The 21,916-nt window shown below is 37.1% G+C and overlaps 1 pseudogene; it reads left to right on the top strand.

Annotated features, from left to right (window-relative positions):
• The first annotated feature begins 4,352 nt into the window (after positions 1-4,352).
• LOC105743384 lies at positions 4,353-5,053 on the top strand (annotated as a pseudogene).
• Positions 5,054-21,916: the final 16,863 nt, after the last annotated feature.

Raw genomic sequence — 21,916 nt, 5'->3', positions numbered from 1 at the left:
ATACATTTAATAGTAGTTATCAAAAAGTATACCATCTTCAATAATTTTTATAACTAAATATCTGTAAGATTGTAAAGGTAACCAGTATACTGAAGGTGTTTTCCACATCTTGGGTCAAACACATGTGAAATATTTAGATTCATCTGGAATATAACTCTTCACGAAAACTGAAGGGGCAGTATTGGTGTGAGGGAAGTAACAGAAATATTACAGTTTTTTGAAGCCTAATTTTCTGTAAAACTCGAAAGTGACTCATTGAATTTCAAACTGAGAAAAAGTCAACAATATATCCAGTTTGGGGGGTTTCTAGCGACACCTAGTGTCTGGTTTTATAATGGAACTACTTTTAAACATTGTGATGACTGTCCTGCAATCTGGAACAGATTCCTTGAAAAGGAAAAGGTAAATTACAGTATTTTTCAGTCAGTTAATTTCTAAGTCTCTCCTTTTGATAGTTAGTTCACTGTAACTATATGAGCTGATTCACATAGGAAAATACAAAAACATTCACATGTGAAAGGGTAAAATATATGAAGATAATGATACGTGGATATATGCCATACATTCACATTCAAATTAATTATTATATTGGATCAGTATAAATATTTGGAAAGTATAATCCATGGAAGGACTAGAAAATGTAGTAACTGTCAAGTTTACTTCACTGATATTTACCTAAAATATGGCCACTGTGATTTTGTAAAGTGATTTCTTTTTTGCATTGTAGCTTCATACAGAGCAGCCTACTCAGTTTGGGCAAAACATTTTATGTGCTCGAGGCTTTTTCAGGCTGATATTAGAAATCTGCTTTTAGAAATTGAGTGTTTGTTGTATTATTCTACAAACCCCTTCAGTTTTGGCCTGCATCTATATAGCCAGCAATTCACTGAAACAAGAACTCAACAGGACAGATTTAACTAGCTTCAACAGGGCAATGAAGCCACGTTAGTGAAAAGTTCCTGGAGATACGCCTGAAAATAGCTGTGATCGGATGATCGGATTCAACACACAGCTGAACACCACCTCTCTTCCTCTCATTTTACGTTGTGGGGGCGAGGCACCCAAGTAGATTACAGATTCAGAGAGTGGCTCAGATTAGCATTTTATCAGTCTGCAGCATGACTGTCCAGCACGACTCTTTATTTTATGAACAGTTATCTGAAGTTGGCATGCTTGTACCATACTGTAATAGCCTGATAAAGATCAAGTTTTGGTATCGACAGTTTCACTTTAAAGTCAAGCTGACATCTCAGCTATTAATTGTATCTGCTGCGAGGCAAGCTGCAGTGATGTGTAAAGTGAGAACCACTCCTTCCTTGAAATAAAATGCACAATTTAGTTCTAGCAGGATTTCAAGAGTGGGGGAGTTATCTCCTTGTAAGTGTCTCTTTCCCATACACGGTTACTCCATGTATTTTTTTTTAGTGTAAAGATATCCATGCAATGGAAAATATGGCAAGAGGAGAATTTATAATTATACCTATATTGTATATGCCTCATACATTCATACATGCATACATGAGTAACAGTGACTTTATAAATGAAGACATCCTGTGTCTTCACTTTTCTCTATAGCTTATGCCACTTGAGAATCTAGCCTTAAAGGTATAAAATATGGTATTTATTTGCTTGAGATTAACTGGTATTCACTGAAGCCACAGATTTTATCTTTGATATTTTTACATCAAATGCATCCTCTTGAAGGCATGTGCCCTTTCTAAGCTAGCAACTATTTGCAAAATTGAGTCCAAGCCTCTGATCATATGGCTGTAAATATCCATGCTACCAATGTGCTGATTAAAATAGAGTAGTAAGAGGAATGATACGACTTTTTAGTAAATGTATGAAAAGAGTGGCAAAAAGGAAAACTAAAATCTGTTACTGAAAGAGGACCGCTGCTGATTTTTCAAACATGAAAGCAAAGCGAAGGGGCTGGGGAGAAAGCTCAGCAGCATAGGTGCCTGCCTGGCAAGCGCAAGGTCCTGACTTGGATCCCTGGTATCAACAAAAATACAAATAAATAAGACCTAGGCAAAATACTGTAACTAGGTTTTAGAGTAAGAATTAAACTAATAATTATTCCTAAAATTATGTTTTTTGAGCTGCATTCAATAGCAAAACAACTCTTTTCAAAATTTCGGCTGCCAACAATCCCAAACACACAGAGACCCCTGCAAATAACTATGTCCCCAATCTCCAAACCACAGAGGAACTTTCCTTTCGCTATTCCTCTAAGTCAGTATTTGTTTTTAATCTTGAAACCTCATTAAGAAGACAAGGGCTGTCATTCTTTGGGCTACTATAACAAATTATTGTAGACTGGAGGACTTAAACATCAGAAATTTATTATCTTAAATTTCTGGCGGCTGAACATCCCAAATTAGGATGCCAGCACAATCCAGTCCTGCTGAGGTACTTTTTCTGAATGAAAATGATTGTTTTCCTTTTATATTCTCACAGAGTAGGAAGAGAGTGGATGAGCTCTCTCACATCACTTTAAGCACACTAATTATACTCATGAGTGATACATTCATATGGTATAATTAGTTACTCAAGTCCTCCCACCACAAATACAATCACAAGAGTTTGTTTGGAGTTCAACACATAAATGGAGAGAAAATTCAATTCACTACAAGCACCTCAAAAGAGATTTTCCAAGACAAATATATCTGAAATTATGGTAAAATGACCATGGGAGTCTATGTGCTTCTTAATAACTTCAATTATCATAGTTATACAAGGACACAGTGCTTAAGAACAATTTCAAACCAAGTGGAAAAATCTACTCCCAGATTCCTGGTGTTTTGACAAGTATGATGATAGAAATAAAATTCTTATGTCCATATGGGCAAAACTAGTCAGAAAATTTTCTATGCTTCCAGCAGATTTTTAAAAATGTACTTGGTACAAGGTCTCACTGCACAGCTTGGACTCACAGTGACCCTCCAGTCTCAGCCTCCCCAGCACTGGGATTGTAGGCGTGTGCCACCACACCTGGTCTCGGTGGCCTGCTCAGCATTTGGGAGTGGGGCCAGCATGGTCTGTGGTGCTGGGGATTGAACCCTAGTTCCTGTGCTGGCCTAAGCAGGTGCTTAGTCTGCTGAGCTATCTCAATGGCCTTCCAGCAGGTTTCAATGAGCCACATGTGGGAAGGTAATGAGAAGAGAGCCCGTGCCGTGACACCCATTGGGCAATGTGTGCACATCTTGTGCCGCAATTAGAAATTCAGTGAGGTTTTCAGGAGACAGGAGATAAGCAAGTTACCTCCAGAGTTTTTAAAAATGTCCATCAGTGAGCTTAAAAGCATTATTAAATGTTCTAAATTAACTCATTTTGGCTACTTCCATACCTCAAAATACCGAAAAGCACGTGGAGCATAAAGATGGTTACATTCCTGAGGTGAAAAGATAAGATAAATGGAAATTTCACAAGATAAAAATAACACAGGCTTAAATTCAAATTTCTCCAGTTTAGAACTAAAATGAATCCCAAAAGCTCTTGCTTTGCAGGCCTAATCCTCAGTGCAACAGCATCCTGATGTGAAGCCTTGGGCATGATTGGATCATAAGAGCTCTAACTTCATCAATAAATTAAACCACTGATCAATTCATAGCTTGGGGGGGGTGTAGACATTGCTGTTGGGGACTGGCTGTGGCAAATATGTCCCTGGTGGTGTCTGGGAGTATGCCCTTGAAAGGTATATATTGTCCATAGTTTCTCTCTCTCTCTCTCTCTCTCTCTCTCTCTCTCTCTCTCTCTCTCTCTCTCCCCCCTCTGTCCCTCCTTCCTTTACTCTGTGTGACTATCTTCTATTAAACAGACCATATATACTCTATATAATTCAGAGGAATGGCAAGCAGGACTAGGTTAAGCCACACAGATACAAAGGAATCAGGACCAAGGCTGATCTGGAAGACACATTAGTACATGGACACCTGCAAATAGGGAGATCGGAAAAAGCAGGCAGAATAGCAAGCGCAAATGGACCAGATATGGGCTTGATTTCAGAATCTAGGATCTAAAACCGAGTACCTCCTGAGTTCTTTCTTTCTTAGAGACACTATGGGAAGAGTCATGAGGAAAGAAAGTATTTGAAAGAACTTGTAGTTACTGATCTTCAAAGAGCCACACCTTATCCTAATCACTTTCATATTAATTCAAACTCAACAAGTCAATAGTAAAAAATGCAGGAGGCATACTGAGAATTGTGGCACAAGGTAAACATTAGGAGTTGAGATAAGGCTCCTTGGCAGGCCTGTTTTGGCTGCTTCTGTAGCTTGGTCTGGCTTTCACAGTCTTAACCAGGCGCTCTGTCCAGCACCATGAAGAGATGGGGCAATCGGGTGGCCTACATGAATCCAGCAGCAATGGCCAGATCAAGAGGTCCAGTGCAGCCTTCAGGCCAACCATCCAGGAGTATCTGAATTGGCCAGGCCTGCCTGGGAAGAAGTGAGAGAGCAATTAGAGGAGAAAAAGAAAGGCTCTAAGACTTTGGCTGAATTTGAAGAAAAGAAATGAATAAGAATTGGAAAAAGAACTGAAAAAGCACAGAGACAAATTATTAAGTGGAAATAAGAGCACATAAAAAAACAGAGAAAGAAGAAAGAAAAGAAGAAATCTGATAGGTATTCATCTTCTTCATCAAATTCTGATTCTTCCAGCAGTTCTTCAGATTCTGATGATGAGGAAAAGAAGCAAGCAAAAAGGAGAAAGAGAAAGATCCATTCATATAAATCTTCTGAAAGTTCCCTGTCAGAAACTGAGTCACACAGTGAGGATAGTTTAAAAAAGAAAAAGAAGTCAAAGGATTCAACTGAGAAAGAAAAGACACTAAAGAACCTAACAAGCAAAGAAAGACGTATCCTGAAGATCAACTTTCTCCATCTGAGTCCTTGTCAGAGTCAAATCATATTGAAGAGTACAAGCAAAAAAGAAGAAAAGTAGTAAAGAACAAGAAAAAGCAACAGAAAAAACAACAAAGAAAAAGAAGCATAAGAAACACAGTAAGAAGAAGAAAAAAAAGGCTGCTAGTTCAAGTCCTGAGTCACCATGACATTAACAAAAAGCAGGACTCCCCTATGAAGAAAGTGAAATGTCTAAAGAAATTTCAGCTGTGAAATTAAAATATATTTACTAACATGCATGAATTTTCTTGTTCTTTGAATTGTTCCTGGACTATTCCATAGGCACTCCAATGCTACTATATGAGAGGGCCATAATTGTTGCTTGCTGCTTGAACATCTACTTTTTCTCTTCCACTGCATGATAACCTGGGAGATAACACACTGCAGTCACACTTGTGGTTATAATATTTGGGAAGAAAGCTAATATTTTTGCCTAGAAGTTTCTAGTAATAAATCAATAGGAAATGAATCTGGATACATCTTAAGTTGTAATCAGGGGCCAGCCAAATAGCTCAGTGGAATAAAGCACCTGCAAGCAGGTACGGCAGCTGGGGATTTGATCCCCGGGCCTGCTTACTGGCCCCGCCCCCCAGGATACCTGAGACTGCAACTGAGCCTGGGCATGGTGGCTGGAGCCTGTAATCCCAGCTCTTAGGAGGCTGTAGACAGGTGGAAAACTATGAGTCTGATCTAGTAGTGAGACCCTGAACACCCTGTAGACCCTTCCCTAAATGCAAAAAAAAAAAAAAAAAAGATATAATCAGAAATGGCCAGATGACTCTAGTTAAATTTTTTAAAGTGGGGATTACATTAATATTTTGAAATCCTTACTCTGTAGAGTAAGTTAAGTGTATCTTAATTTTTCTCCCTTGTATACTTTTTATTTACCTCTGGAAGGAGATTTTAGGGTGGAGGGAGGGGTGGTTTGCTATCTCTTTCGCTAGCAGAATAGTGTGCCTTTGGTCCTCACACCTCCTCCTTTTGTGGACACAGGAGCCATGCTTCCTGGGGAGGTCAGAGCTGAGTACTGAGCCCTCTTGCCTTTTATTGAGCTTAATGGCATCTGTGGACTTTGTCATCTGCTGCTTTTAGTGACCAGAGAAATAGCCCTTTGCAGCACAAGAAAGCCCCAAAGCTCTAAAATTATCTCTACATCAACAAAAACTGAATGTTTTTTAGCTTTAGAATGTGTTATGTCATTTGAATTAATTTTTGACCATACTTCGGCTTTAGAGAGGAATTGTTTCATATAGACACTGGTACTTTTTGAAATTAATAGTTAAGATTCTAAAATGCATGTTTTATATTATTAAGTTTTAACCAGTCAGGAAATTTTTATGTATGAATGTTTTTCAGGCTGCAATGTTTAGCTTTTGTTAACTCTTAACTGTACTGTCTCAAGTTCATTACTATGCTTAATGGCACGCTTGCCAAGATATTTAACATGTACAAAGCATGTTTTGAGTTTTTGTTTTAAACAGCTTCATAGTGAAGCTGAGACTTACAAACAAGTTGAGTGGCAGACCTGGTACGCTGTATCTTGTTACATAAAGTTGTTGCCAGAGTCTTAGTAAACACAACGTTTTTTTTTTTAAAGTTGAGTTGCTATATGGAAGTTATAATGTTAGAAAATTCTCAAGCATACAGACATGACTTTAGCCAGGAGCAATTAAGGATGGAAGGAAAGGCATGACTGTCGGTTTATCATATTTGTGTAGAATTGGAGCTGAAGAAAGGGGAGAAGTCCCAACAGAAATAGAGCCACATAGTGTGAGCATCAAAACCAATACAATATACTTAAATGGTTCTCTGTGGTAAGTGATAAAGTCGAGGTATGAAAGTCAGGTTTTCACAGTGGTAATTTGGTGCCAAGATGCAGAATTTGTATGAAAGTGTTTCTCCCAGACAGCCAAAATAGACATCTAATGAAGAGAGAAAGAGCGTACAATGAGAGGGAAAAAAAAGCAGAACTTTTTCTCAGCTTCCATCTAAGGGGTAAGTGGATTGTAAATTTTGGCATGTATGTTGTCCTCTTTAACTTTTAATCTTTTCATTTGTAAAGAGATGAAGTTGGAGAAAATACTTTTAAATTTGATATTCTTTTACACTGTGAATAAAAATTTGTACTAATATTGTTTAGACAAGATATGTCTGCATCTTGTCCTCTGAATAACTATTACAAGGACAACAATATGCAATGTATTAATTACTGTAAATGTCCTACTAACCTGTTTTCAAACCGTTTCATTGCTATTTTATCTTTTTTCTCATTGAAATGAATAAAAATTTAAAAATAAATTTAAAAAATAAAAATAAATAAATTTGACATTGTTATCCAGTTATGAATTATACTATTTAGAATGACTAGAGTCTGTTACTATTGATATTTCTAGTCAGAAAACAAACCCTTCTTAGTATTGCTGTAGTTCTTTTACTAAATGCTAACAACTGCTAAGTGACCTCATAGTAAAAGATAGACTCCTCGGTAGTAAATTCTCAAAAGAAACGGATGTGTTGCACATGAGTAAACTCTTTGCTTTTCATTTGTTCCTAAAGTTGAAGATATGTTAGGATTTGCTATTGTAAGCTGTTCACTTTGTAATTAGTCTGAGAAAAAAGGTATTACAGTTTTAGTCTACTAATCAATCTTCAAATCTTTGAACTTTATTAAATCTGATAATACAAATAAGCAATCAAAGTTTAAGTTCAAAGACCAGAAAGATCATCTAGTTGAATTTCAGTTATAGATTCAGAAATTAAAACCTTCAGAGGTTTAATTACTAGCCAACATTTCATAAACATAAATATAAACATGCAACTCAGTTTATGGTCACTTATTTGCTGGACTGGTTTACTTTGCTGCAGTCCTAAAGTCTCTCCATAATATAATAGTTTAAAAATAAAATTGGTACATTGCATAAAACCAGACAGAAAGTTTTGATATGGTTCTGTCATTTGAATAAACTAAAATTTATGTTATCCTGGAGAGAGAGAAAAGTGTGCTGGATTTGGAAATGTAGATGGTTTAATTAGTATCTTGACCAGCCTGCCAAATACAACCATAAGCCAGTTATTTAAACTCTATTAAACTCATCTTACTTTATGGTGAAAATAATGTTGATCTTCCAAAGTTATTGTACAATCAAAAGCAGAAAATAGGGGTCAGTAAGCTAGCTCAGCAGACTAAAGTACCTGCTTAGGCAAGCTTAGGCAAGCACAAAAACCTCAGTCAGATTCCTGGCACTACATGCCATGCCAGCCCCATCCCCAGGGCATGCTGAGCTGGCCACAGAGTTTGGGCATGGCAGTGCATGCCTATAATCCCAGCACTAGGGAGGCTGAAAATGGGAGGATCACCGCAGTTTGAGCTACAGAGTGATACCCTGTAACAACCAAAAACATGGATGGAAGGAAGGAAGGAAGGAAGGAAGGAAGGAAGGAAGGAAGGAAGGAAGGAAGGAAAAAGAAAGAAAGAAAGAAAGAAGAAAGAAAGAAAGAAAGAAAGAAAGAAAGAAAGAAAGAAAGAAAGAAAGAGAAAGAAAGAATAAGTAAGATTCCCAGAGCAATGTGTGATAACTTGCAGGTACTAGGCTTTTTTCAGTCTCCTTTCCTAAGGAAAGCTTGCATTACCATAGGCCTCCTTCAACATTGTAACATCCTGATACAATAAGTGGCAAGTGTTGAATGAATGACTTTTTCTGACATGTGACACTTTACTGCACCACTTTTCACAATGTTATTATCCATATAATTTGCAGAACAAATGAAAGAATAGATAAATACATATTTACATACACATGCATATACATAACACATACATGCATATGCACGCGCACACACACACACACACACACACACACACACTTAGAGAACTAGAACGTAGCCCAACACTGAAATGTTTTGGGTCTCTGAAGGTCTCTGACATGTTCCCCAAAATATGGAAGTAAATCCTAGATGGGTTCCTGTTCCATCCAGGGACACTGGAGGATTCCTTAAATACCTTCAGAGGGTCCTACAATTCAAAGAAAATATCTGTAAAAGTGGGTCCATGTAGATTTTTCTAAGATACATATCATGGCTTTTATTAGAAGGTCAGTAGCTTCTATGATCCTCAAAATATACACGTGCACCTGGCTCGTGTATGTGGCGTCCCCAGCAAACAGCACACTTCTACTTGTCTGTGTAAGCAAGCTGTGTGTCAAGAGCATCTCACAACAAATAATTGTCCAGCAGAATAGCTTCCAGACCAGAATCTGTTTGGGAAAGGACATGTTACTGTTTTTAAGAAGTCATAGTTAGAAGCCAAGCACATAAAATCCAAAAAGTCACAGAAGCCAAGCGCACAAAAGTGCAAAATGCTCTCAAGGAAAAAGAAGATTGTAAAACAAGTTCATCGAAATTCATTGTAAGGGGGCTGGGGAGATGGCTCAGTAGAATAAGTGCTTGCCTGCCAAGCCCAAGGGCCTGAGTTCAATCCCCAGTTCTGCAAAAACAATTATTTTTCATTATGAGACAAATACATTGCAATTCAATGTGCATATGTACCAGTAGTTGACACTTAAGTAAATAGCAAAATATCTTGTTAGAAGGCAAGTTAAATAAGAACTACAAATTGGTGTGATAATAGCTGGTCAATAAATAAAAAAATAAAAGATACTTTAATTTCTATTGTGACTGAAGCCCTCATATATAACAATTTGCATTTTATAAGTTTTCTGACCCCTAAAATTAAAGCATACTTTATGTTGTATTGAAGAAGTTCCATTTAGTCAACAAGATTATTTTCCATCTATTAGAACTTTCATCTTTGTATAACTGTAAAATATAGATCTCCTTTGCTTCATCAGCAGCAATTAGCAAGTTCATTTTGATGCATCTGTTCACTTGCTGTGCAATAATTTCTTGCTCTAAAAAAATTTCATTTTAAGTTTTTACATGAAGGAAATAATATCATCAGACTTGAATGGAGCACCATGTCATTCTACAGATTTAGGAAGAATATATTTAACCATGCAGATGCTTTGCCACCAAAAGACACCACTGTAGAGGATGGTCACCCTCTGTGAAGGGAAGGGTCCCTTGGAGAAGCTTTCTTTCCAGTTTATGCAGGAAGAGCACCTCGATTATCCCTGAACAGGTATCATTCTCCCACTCTCTCAGTCTATGTAAATCTGGTAAAGTTGATTCTACCATTGACTCCAACCAAGAGTAAGGGAATCAGAGTATCATCACAGAGTTCTTGTGAGTCAGCTTTCTACCATTTGAAACCAAAAGAGCAAGACATATACATTAACCTAGGTTCACCTCTGCTTCCAGGATGATGTAGCCATTTCCACTCTCTCATTACCTTTATCAGTCCTCCCGTGACCTGTACTGGTGCCACACTCCATCTCCTTCATTCCAAAATGAGATGTTATCATTATCACTGGGTAAGAGAACATTCATTCTCATGTGATAACCTTTACAGAGTATTTTACTATTTACAAAGCACTTTCATACTCTAAACTCCTGCCATGAACTTTTTGCTCCTTCTGTGTACCAGGTTTTTTAAAATAATGAGCTCACAATTATTGGACACAGTTCAAGAGAGTATGAATGGAAGAAAAATGTGGGCACCATAGATTAAAAACGGAATATATTTATTATAGTGAATACTTATTAAATGCTCACTAACTACCACATTCTTTAGTTTTATTATTTTCATTTACACTTCAAGGATTTACTCAAGGTTACTTTTATTAATCTTCTTTTACAGATATGGTCTAGATACATTATGTAACCCAGCCAACATCAAAGGATCATACAGTAACTTGACCAAGATCATTGGGTGATGAAGTTGTGATTAAAAAAGAAATCAGGGGCCGGCCAAATAGCTCAGTGGATTAAAGCACCCGCAAGCAGGTTCAGGGGCTGGGGGTTCAATCTCTTGACCTGCCTTGCTGGCCCTGCCCCCAGGGCATGCTGAGCCAGGTGATTGAAACTGGGTTTGGTGGCGCACGCCTGTAATCCCAGCTCTTAGGGGGCTGTAAACAGGTGGATCAGTATGATACCGATCTAGTAGTGAGACTCTGAACACACTGTAGAGTCTTCTCTAAAATTAAAAAAAAAAAAAGAAAAAAACGAGTTCTTTCTGAGTCCAGAAAGAAAATATTTAAACAATACATTAAGCTGCTCTTCCAGTCACAAAGAGAAACACCCCTTGCCTGTGAAGCTTCTGGAAGAAGTAGCAAGGGCAGTAATTTCTAAATTGCAAGAACACACGTGTTACTGCAGCAGCAAAGTGTATGTAGCATTGACTTTATCCCCTTCACTTTCTCTTCCAACAAGCAGGATTTGGGACACTCAGAACTGAAAATAAGAGAAGCATTGCTCCATGACCTCAATCTTAAAAAAAAAGAAAAAATTCAACTGTAGAAAATGTACACTTTGAGAAACATAATCTCTGATCAAATGGCTAAAAGCATTAGAGTGAAAAAGGAAATCATTAAACTGAAGTGATGGGAATTGAAAAGGGTTAGAGACAGATGGAAATGGAAATGAGCTGGAGCTATCTGCGAGGCTGCTGGTGCAGATTTTGAAGTCAAAGGTGAGCCATGAATTCACCACAGACTACACAGTCTCACATGTGGAAATAAAATTCCAAGCAAGGGGATGTAAAAAATTGCTTTGATAGATTTTCAGAGATATTAGCCAGTCCCCCTGACGATAGAGAAAAAAGATTTTGAGAACTGTGTATCTGGCACACTCTGTAGGATTCCTTCCAGAGATCAGTAGGCCACTCTGGTGGGAGGAAGAACACTAGAAAGCCATCATCTTCCCTCAAGACCTCGCCACTCTTTTGCTATAAACAGTTTATTCTTTGACCTGTGAGAAAGATCACAATTATGTTTGACTCTTAAAATAGGAGCCCTGAAAGTACAAGAGAAAATGGTCTGAAATATCATACTTTGAATGTTACAATCACCAGAAATTCCATCATAATTGTTCTCTGCAAAGAACATTCATCAATTCAGCCTCTCTTTAGAAGATAGTGTCTGATCCATTAAGTTATCATTCAAAGCAGGAAATTTATCATAATTTATTCTAGGGCATTCTAAATTTACTCCATTGATTACCACTGTGTAAACAATGTCTGCTGGGAGCTCAGGTTGGATGATTGAGTATTGGAATTGGTGCTAACTTGGAATTGCAGTGTTCTGAAAAGCTTTGTGGTAGAGCTACATCAGTACGAACTCCAGGGCTGTCTAACAAGGGGATCAGTTGTGAAAAAAGAGATTCTTTCTCCTTGTAATGTTAATGGGGCACTTACTAAAATATATCTCTTTGAGAGGCAAGTCTAAATAGCATAACAATAAGTACATTAGAAAATGGTTCACGCATTTTAAGTACATTAAAATGGTTCAAAAAATGACTTTTCTCATCAATAAATCATAAAGCCCTTCAGCAGAAACATTTGTAGAGGTCAGCATTGAAATATTTTTAAGAAAAATATAATCAGCACTAACATATAAAATTTAGCAAAGATAAGTTTTGCCATAACTATAGTAGAAACTAATGAAATTATAAGGAAGGATGTACTTTTAATTTGGCATATTCTTATCAACAAAAAAATAGGAATTTATTTGACATGAGCTGAAGACATGGAGTGTTTATTAAAATTAATAACATCTAGCTATTACTTTCTTTTTTTCTCAAAGTTTTATTGATAAACAGATAGCAATGAGACAGTTTCAAATCAAATTGGAAGTACAGTTTCAGCAAATAATACACTGCATATATTCTTCTTAGTGGTTAATTGCTGTACAAGATGCGGACTTGTGATCCTATTTACAAACACCATTAGAACAAATCATTCTATTCATTAAGAGAATGCAACTATATATCTATCCCAACCTCTTTGAATACACAGATACAAAATGGACATTCATCTGTATACCCCATTTTTTCTAAGTTCCGTTATTGAATATTATAGGTGTGTAAACTCAGCAAAATATTCTAAAAGAGTCCAGTATCCCATAATAGCATTGGGTCTTCTGTTTAACTGGCAATGTCAGAAATTATTGACCTGACTCCCCCACAGCTCAACTTAGCAACTAGCTATTACTTTCTTTCAGGTATTAGTCATAGCTCTTCTAACCTTTTACTTCCCTATCTCTCTTGTTCATTTTTAACCATATGTTTTCAGGATCTGTTACAGTTGTTCTTACCTCTTTACCTGTTGCCATTGATAAGCACTAGATTTTCTCTACTCAATTTTACCTTATGTTTTCCTTTCTTGTACTTCAGGGTAGAGAAAATTGATAGAGGCTCTTAGTTGAATATTTTGTCTCTGCTACAAAAGTTCTTGGCTTTATCATTCCTTTTTATTCCTCTAAGAAAAATTATTTTATTTTTACAGACCTCTGTTGCATACTAAATATCTCAGTATGCTGAGCTTCATTCTAGATGCCACCAAGAAAAATTTTAATGAAAATGTCACAACACAGAGGAAGCTTTTACCTAATATTTTCTTCAGTAGGGCTCTCTTCTTGTCACTTTGACTTAACTTAAATCAAGTCCAGACTTCATTCTAATGTCTCTATTCATGGTACTTAATTATTTTACTTGCAATAAACAGTTCCTCCACTGAGGACTGAACTGATACCAAGGACAGATCTTGAATGATACCATGATTTCTCTGGCTAATGTATATCATGGTGTCATTCTTTGGATTATTGTCACATGAAGATATCATTGTTCATATTGTAATAATTGCTTCTGTGTTGATATGATAAAATAATAGCTCATCCTTACCCCCCCCCCGGAGCGGGGGATTGAACTCAGGCCCTTGCGCTTGTCAGGGAAGCACTTATTCCACTGAGCTATCTCCCCAGCCCCAATAGCTCATCCTTAATTTAATACTGTCAAGATATTCTACGCAGTTTAATAGGACAGGCTCGCTGATCATCGTTTATGACATCTGGCTATTCTTTTTCTTCACACATGACAAAAAAAAATTCTTTCAGGTTAGTGAAATAGCTCAGTGGACTAAGCACTTGCTTGGGCAAGCTCAGGGACCAGGGCTCATCCTCGGGGTGCCACATCGACCCCACCCCTAGGTGCACTGAGCCGGCTACCGAGACTGAGCAGTGGCATACCGCTGTAATCCCAGTGCTGCGGAGCCTGAAAACACTACAAGTCCAAGCTGCGTAGTAAGACCCTGTTCCAAAAACATAAAAATAAAAATGAATAAATAAATAATTTTCCCACTCTTTTCTTCTCAATTTATATCTTGTATTATATTTTCATGGTATCATTAAATGTCTTCAGGTTTTGGTATTAGTGTGCATCTGATTTTCACAGTAGAATGTAATCTTTAAGTTTGTTCTTTCCTGTCAAAGTTTCTCCTCCAACTTTCATCATTTTTACTTGAATCTTTTTCTTCCTGCTGTAAGAGTTACTTGCTCCACTTTGTTTTCTGTTTTTCTCTTTTTCCAAACATACCCTTTCAGTCTACTCTATTCTTACCTTTGGCATACAATCTTTCAGTAGGTTTCACTTTCAATTTCACGTAGTATAAACCTAAGGTTCCCACAGAGAAGCCTAACGGGACAGTAATAGAAAGCTAGAAGATGACAAAAGTGTCGAGCAGTCAATGAAATGACTGCTAATGTTAATTTAGGATCATTTTCATTTTCCATAAGGTCTAGGATCTAGAGTTACCCTTCAGAATCTGGGATATTTCTATTGTTCCATGTTCCTCTTGTCTCTCTTTTTTTTTTTTTTTTGGTGGGGGGAACCGGGGATTGAATTCAGGCCCTTGCACTTGCCAGGGAAGCACTTATTCCACTGAGCCATCTCCCTGGCCCCCCTCTTGTCTCTTAATCAAAAATCATACTTCTTTGAAATTCTTACTTTGTCCTTAATTCATGTTCTGCCCCTCTTCTGACCTCAACCTAGTTTCATCCTATCACAAAATAATAGTTTTATGATAAATCCATACGGCCTAAAATAAACTAGAAAAAAACCTCATACATGCCTTCCATAAAATCAGCCAGCATGAATTTTTACTTTAGCTTTAAAACGCTCAGGATGAGTGTGGGTTACCGTGAAGCTACCTCCTCAGCATGAGATAAGAATAATTCCTTCCTGAACATTTTACAGCAAATTTTATTTTGATATTGTATTCAATTCATTAAATGAGCTAGAGTTAGAAAAGAGCAAACAATACTATTCCTTTTCCAAACGTCTCCTTGCAATCTCTTTTATTCTTACCTCTCGCACGTAATCTTTCAGTCAGTTTCAGTGGCTTAAGAGTCAATCCCTTAATTTTCAGGTTAATTGTTCTTTCCAAAAGTCTGCACCATGATTAGTAATGCAAATACTATTATTTAATAGGAAAGTATGAAGACACTGAAATCCTAATAGTCAATAATTTAAATATTGAAATACACAATAATGTTTACAAATAGTTACTATTAAATATCTAGTGCAAGAATATGACATACAATACAAAATGTTTAAAGGCCTAACATTTTCCAAAAAATGAAAAACGGAATACACCAATGGTGTCTTTCATTTTAATCACCAATTGAGGCAATTCTAGTACTGCTAAATTCTTTGTAGATTAGCTCATTTAATAATCATGGGCACCTTCCAAAGACACTCGTGAGAGAAGAGAGAACTGACAGCAATAAAAGATAAGTATTGAAAAAATAACACAATACATTTAACTACCTCAGCTCTTAGTTTAGTAAATAGACCAAAGCTAACCAAAGAATATTACAAATAAACTGTTACTGTCTAATATCTTTCTATGACTTATGGTTTATATACAGATACTAGTTAATACAACCAGCAAATGGATCACTCAGCCCCTTCCTACTGTAGAAAAGGATTATACAATCTTTAAATTCATCTCTTCAGCAGGATGGAGCACATTTGTAATCCCAGTACTTGGAAGGGTGGGACAGGAGGATTGCTGTAAGTTTGAGGCTAGCCTGGGCTACACAATAAATTCAAGATCAGCCTGAACTGTATATAGCAAAATTCTGTTTCCCACCAAACTAAATAAATACACTCATTTCATTTGCACACTTTGACATATACATGTAAATATAAAATTAAGAAAATGGAATAAGCAAAATAATCTCAAATATTAAGAAACTAATTACCCGGAGAAGTTTTTAATGATACAATTAACTTTCAGTTATGTAATTCTTGGGGAGTGGTTGCTTGCTTGTTTTGCTTGGCTTGTAGGCTGGCTAGGGAGTTTATTTTTAATAAAAATTTATTTGTTTTCAATGATACAAAGGAAATAGTTTGTTCAATTTTTAAATATGGGATTTGTTCGAGTATAAATTATGATGAGGATAAATTCATTTTGATCTCTAGGAAGGAGAAGAACTACTCTCTTTTTAGAAAGAGACAGACTGGATCTGGGGAGATGGCTCAGTAGGGAGCCGGGGAGATGACTCAGTGGAATAAGCACTTCCCTGGCAAGTACAAGGGCCTGAGTTCAATCCCTGGTTCCGCAAAAATAAAATAAAAAATAAATAAAAAGAGACAGACTGCATAATCAAAATGAAAAATATAAATAGCTATAAAAGACACTCATAGAACAAACAGGTAAATCTCAATATATGCTTGGTAAAGAAGTTGCTGAGAATATTTGTAATTAAGGTACATGGACTAGATAGCAGGACCCTTGGATGTTGTCTTCCAAAGCTGAAGGTCCTTGCAGTGCCTCTGGGGGGTCTTGCCAGCAGGGGCTCCAGTGAATTCTCAAAAGATGCATCTTTGCTAGAGAGGAGAGAAGGCATCAAATCAACCCTCTGTCGATTTTACCAGGAACACTCAGATGTAAACATGATACCCAAGGATGCCACATGAATTTTTATTCCACTACAGAACGCTGAAAACCATAATGATCCAGTAGATCATATCACTTATAATTAATAGGGCTGGAATGATTGTTTGATTCTAGGTGTATAGGTGATGATTTTAAAAGCTCCACACACATACACAGAAGCATCCCTTTTGATGTATAGCTTTGGTATAACAAACAGTTGCCACAGCAACTAATATTTTTCTATGACTTATGGTTTATATACAGATACTAGTTAATATAACCAGAAAATGGACCACTCAGTCCCTTCCTACTGTAGAAAAGGAATATACAATCTTTAAATTCATCTCTTCAGCAGGATGGAGCACACCTGTAATCCCAGTACTTGGAAGGGTGGGACAGGAGAGGAACTACTCTCTTTTTAAAAAAAGAGAAGAGGCAGTGTTCTTTCCAATTAAAACAACACAACTGCTCTACTCAATACACAAAGAGAAATTCTACATGTTTTACTATATAGATTTAAAAAAGCATAGATCAGGATTTTAGGATTTTATGTCATCTGTGTAGAGAAGAATTCAATGGAGATGTAGCTCAGTAGGAAATGGCTTGCTTAGTTAGCATGCATGAGTCTCTGGGTTTAAGTATAACTAAAAATAAAAAAGACAAAAACAAAAAGAAAAAGTATCTAAAATTTTTTTCTATGTTAAAAATTCATGACATCCACTGTCTTCAGAGCATTTTGCCCTATCTAAACGCCCATAATTGTGGTCTTTTAACTTTCTAGGGTCATTCCCAATGGCATAAATACCATTGCAAGATAATGCCTATTAAAATTATAATGTTATGGTTCTCATAAAGCTGAGTGATTCAAAGAAATCATATGTCCATACATTTAGCACACACTATATGTTTTTTGTAAAATAACAAAAATCAAAGCAGAAGGGCAAGGAGGCAAAACGGAAGATGGTTGGAATTAAACCATTAATTACAATCTCTCTCCCCAGTGTCTGTGTTGTCTCTTTGGGAATCCCAAGATGAGATCACTCCTCACATACGTTCCTACTTACTGGCTGGCCTTGGGTGGTTTTATCTGTTTTTAAACAATTAGTTGTAATGCTGTGAAAATATTGAGGGATGTCAGACCCATGCAGCAGAGTAGCAGTGTGGGAGGTCTTAAAAGAGCCTCTAAAATGTAAGAGTGCCTCTTTTTTCCTTTATAAAAAAGGATTTCTGATCCTCTTTAAAAATCAGTCCAATGTTCTGGATTTGTATGCAACTGTCAAACAGGGAACTTGACCTCATCCAGGACATGTTTTGAAGTTTCCAAGGTCTTACAGTCAGACACACATGCAGGTTAAACATTGCCTTTTAGCCAGATGAATTTAATGCAGTACACACACACACACACACACACACACACACACTCCTAAAAGCATATTAGTTATTTTGTACTTTACAATTTACTTGTTTTCCTAAGCAACACAAGTAGGAACTGTGCAGCCATTGCTGGCCCACTAAATGGCTTTCAGTGAAATATTTTAATCTATTTGAGGCTGCAAGACCAAGCTCAAGGTGACAACAGGTTGGTTTCTTCTAGGGCTTCTCTTCTTGGCTCACAGGTCACTGACTTCTTCTAGTGTCTTTCCAGGTTCTCTCCTCTCTGGGAGTCTGTGTCCTAATCCTTTCTTTTTTTTTTTTTTTTTTTTTTTTTTTTTTTTTTTTTGGTGGAAACGGGGATTGAACTCAGGTCCTTGCGCTTGCCAGGGAAGCACTTATTCCACTGAGCCATCTCCCCGGCCCCTAATCCTTTCTTGAAAGGCCTAGTCATATTGGATTAGAGCTCACTTCGTTTACTTTCATTAACTCACTAAGGATCCATCTCTAAATACAGTGGGTCTAGCGGTGAGGATTTCAACACATAATTTTTGAGAGACACAGAATTCAGTTCATGACTGGAGAGACAAAATAGAGAGGACTCAGGGTTACTTTGAAAGAGGCAAGGACTAAAGTTGCTATGGTTTTTACCCAAACACTAAGCCCTTCATTTCCTAAATATGTTCATTCTTGATCACTTTTGTAAGTTCTTACACAAAAAAATAAAAGCGTACATAAAATAAGTTGCACTTTAAGAAAGAATATATATATATATATATATATACATATATATATATGAGAGCTCATAATACTATACCAACCACTTAGATATCTACAGTTAATTATATAATAATTTTAAAGAGCAAGTTAATGATGATAATCTACTACACCATTTTATCTAGAAGGTAAATTATAAAAATTACTTATATAAACAACAAAATGTTATCATTGTTAAAATTCTACAGTTATAATATTCAGATTTTTTCAAAACGTTTCCTTCTCTCCATATTTTTACAGTGCACCATTGGGCTCTGACCAGTCTCACATACAAACAACTGGGTTTACAACTGAAATTTAGATTTAACTTAAATCCAAGTTATTGAGTTATGAACCAAATGCTGGCTGCTTGTAAAGCTGTAAACATACACTTGTAAGTCCAGAAAAGCATAGGTAAGTGTGTGTGTGTGTCAGTCTGAGCCCATGAGCATGTGTGTAGACATAATTTCAGTGAATGCTTTATATAATTGCTGTGATCACTGCTATTGAAATGGTCCCCAGAAAGCTAGAAAAGAAGTTAAGAAAGGAAGAGAAAGTAAAGAAAGCATTCACCATCCAAAAGACAAAGAAAATTGTGGAGAATATGACAGTGGCATTCACGTGACCCATCTCTCTAATATGTATAGTATGTCAAAATTCACATGTTAACAATCTTACAGAAGAAATATTTCTATAATGAAGCTAGTGTCACTAAAGGTGTTACTCAAATAAGTGAGTTATGATTAGCAATGTTAGATAAGTTAGAAAAGCAATTATTACTGTAGATAAACAAAAGGCAGATGGCAGATTATAGCCTGGACCCATAAAGTGCAAAAGGGAAGGCCATAAATGCAGATCTCATAAAGGACAATCCATCAACAAGTGATAATGGTAAAACATTTCATGCCAGTAAAGGGTGGTTTGAGAATTTTAAAGTGAGCACGGGGTTCTTATAACTAGGCATGGGGAAGAGGCCAGTGCAGACAAAGGGGGCTGCTAAAAATTACGTACAACACTTCAAAACAGTGACACAGAGAAATGGCTTTTACTCTCATCAAGTTTTCAACTATTATTGATACAGGGAACCTCCAAATGACAGAGGGAGAAAAACTGACCTCAGGTGGATGACCTCCAAATGATATAAGGGGAAAAAATGGTCTCCCAACCTAAAAAGTGCCTGGAATGATTTCATGCTCTCTAAAACCAAAGAATGAATTTTAGAAACAAATGGAGGTTATGAGCAGAATATATTTATTGAGGGAAAGAAAGCTCCTGAGAGAAGGACAGGAGGGGGTCCCCGAGTGGGTGGTCCTTGGGAAGCTGTCCTTTCCAGGGACTTGTATAGGGAAAAACCATGTGGTGAGGAGGAGAGTCTAAAGTGGAAAGCATGGGAACTCGCTTAGGTGGACATGAGGTGGGACAAAACTATGGTCAACCAATGGGATTACAAGCACCATTGATCAGGTAAAATTGATTATTTTCAGGACGAAATGGGGAAGCGAAACACGTAGCAAGCAGGCATGAATGTAGAATAGGACCTTGTCTGGTAGCCATCTGATAATGACTCTTCCTCGCTTTCTCAGAGTGAAGATCAATCCTGGATGCTAATCTTTAGGGAGGTCAGCATCTGTTTGATCTTTGGTCTGTAGGTCTGGCTTACAGCAGGAGCATCCATCCCTCCCACAGTTGTAAGGTATCTTGTCTTCTGTGTTATCTCCTTCAAGGGCCTAACCCTGTCTGACTACCTATAATACTTTTATCTAACTTGGCTGCCTGCAACATTATGATACTGACCTTTTCTAGAAGAAAATGCCTAGAACATATACTACCCAGGAAGTGGAGAAAATTCCAGGCCACAAATCTATGAAGGAAAGACTAACATTATTTCTATGTGCCAATTTGAGTGGTGACCTTAACATAAAGCCTCTATTGCTTTATCACTCTGAGACCCCCAGAGACTTCAAAAAACATGCAGTCATGAAGAAGAGGCTAGGGGTCATGTGGAGGTCTAATCCAAAAGCCTTGACACCAAAGATATTTTTTCTTAGAGAATCAGGGAAGGCCTTTTGTTCTACTGATAAGAAATATCTAGATGACAAAGGTTTACCATTTAAGCCCTCCTCATCAAGGACAATGTTCCTGCTCACCCACAAGATTTGGCAGAAGAATTGGCTGAAGAATATTCCTGTGGCTCTCACTCGAGTTCCTATTACAACTTCTCTAGTACAGCCCATGGGCCAGCAGGCTATAGCTAACTTTAAGAAACTATATACCAAAGAACTGTTCCTGAAGTGCTTCTAGATGGTATCAGACACAGATTTAATCCTGGAAGGAACATTACAATATCCTTTCCTGGGTGGGGTTAATAGAGAAATCCTGGGCTAGTACCTCTTTAAGCATACTGAGATCTGTCTGGAAGAAAGCACGGCATAATATTATATAAGAGAGAGACTTTCAAGACTGTATAGAGGAGCCTGAGCCTTCAATTGACCCTGTGGTTGATGACATTGTCACTATAACAGAGCCCATAGTCTTGCAGCTAGACAGTGGTGATGCTGAGGACCTGGTGGAAGAAGGCTCAGCAAAGCTGTCTACAGAGGAAATTCAGCAACTGCTGGCTGAGCAACAGAAAATGGCAGCTGAGGAGCTTTCTTTTTTAAGTTATTTTTTATTTTATTGAGAAACAAATGTCAATGAGACAGTTTCAAAACTGATTAATCAGACAGTTTCAATAATTAATACATTATATTTTGTTATCTTCTTAGTGGTTATCCGTAGTACAAGATGCAGACAGGATATCCTGTCCAAATACTATTAGTACAAATCTTTTTTCTCATTGAATTAAGCAAAAGTAGCTGTATATCTATCCTAACTATTCTGCATATACAGATACAAAATGATCCTTCCTTTGTATCCCCTTTTTGGTTTAGTCCTGTTAGAGATGGGTATTCCATTGGCATCTAAATACTATAGGTGTGTGAATTCATCACAACAATCCAACACAGTCCAGCAGTCCACAATAGTAGTGGGTTATCTGCAGAAGTTGTTGACTTGA

Source organism: Octodon degus, unplaced genomic scaffold, assembly GCF_000260255.1.
Source record: "Octodon degus isolate 3935 unplaced genomic scaffold, OctDeg1.0 scaffold00121, whole genome shotgun sequence".
Classification (NCBI taxonomy): domain Eukaryota; kingdom Metazoa; phylum Chordata; class Mammalia; order Rodentia; family Octodontidae; genus Octodon; species Octodon degus.
Note: the sequence above shows the minus strand (reverse complement) of the source record. Positions and strands in the feature narration are given on the sequence as shown.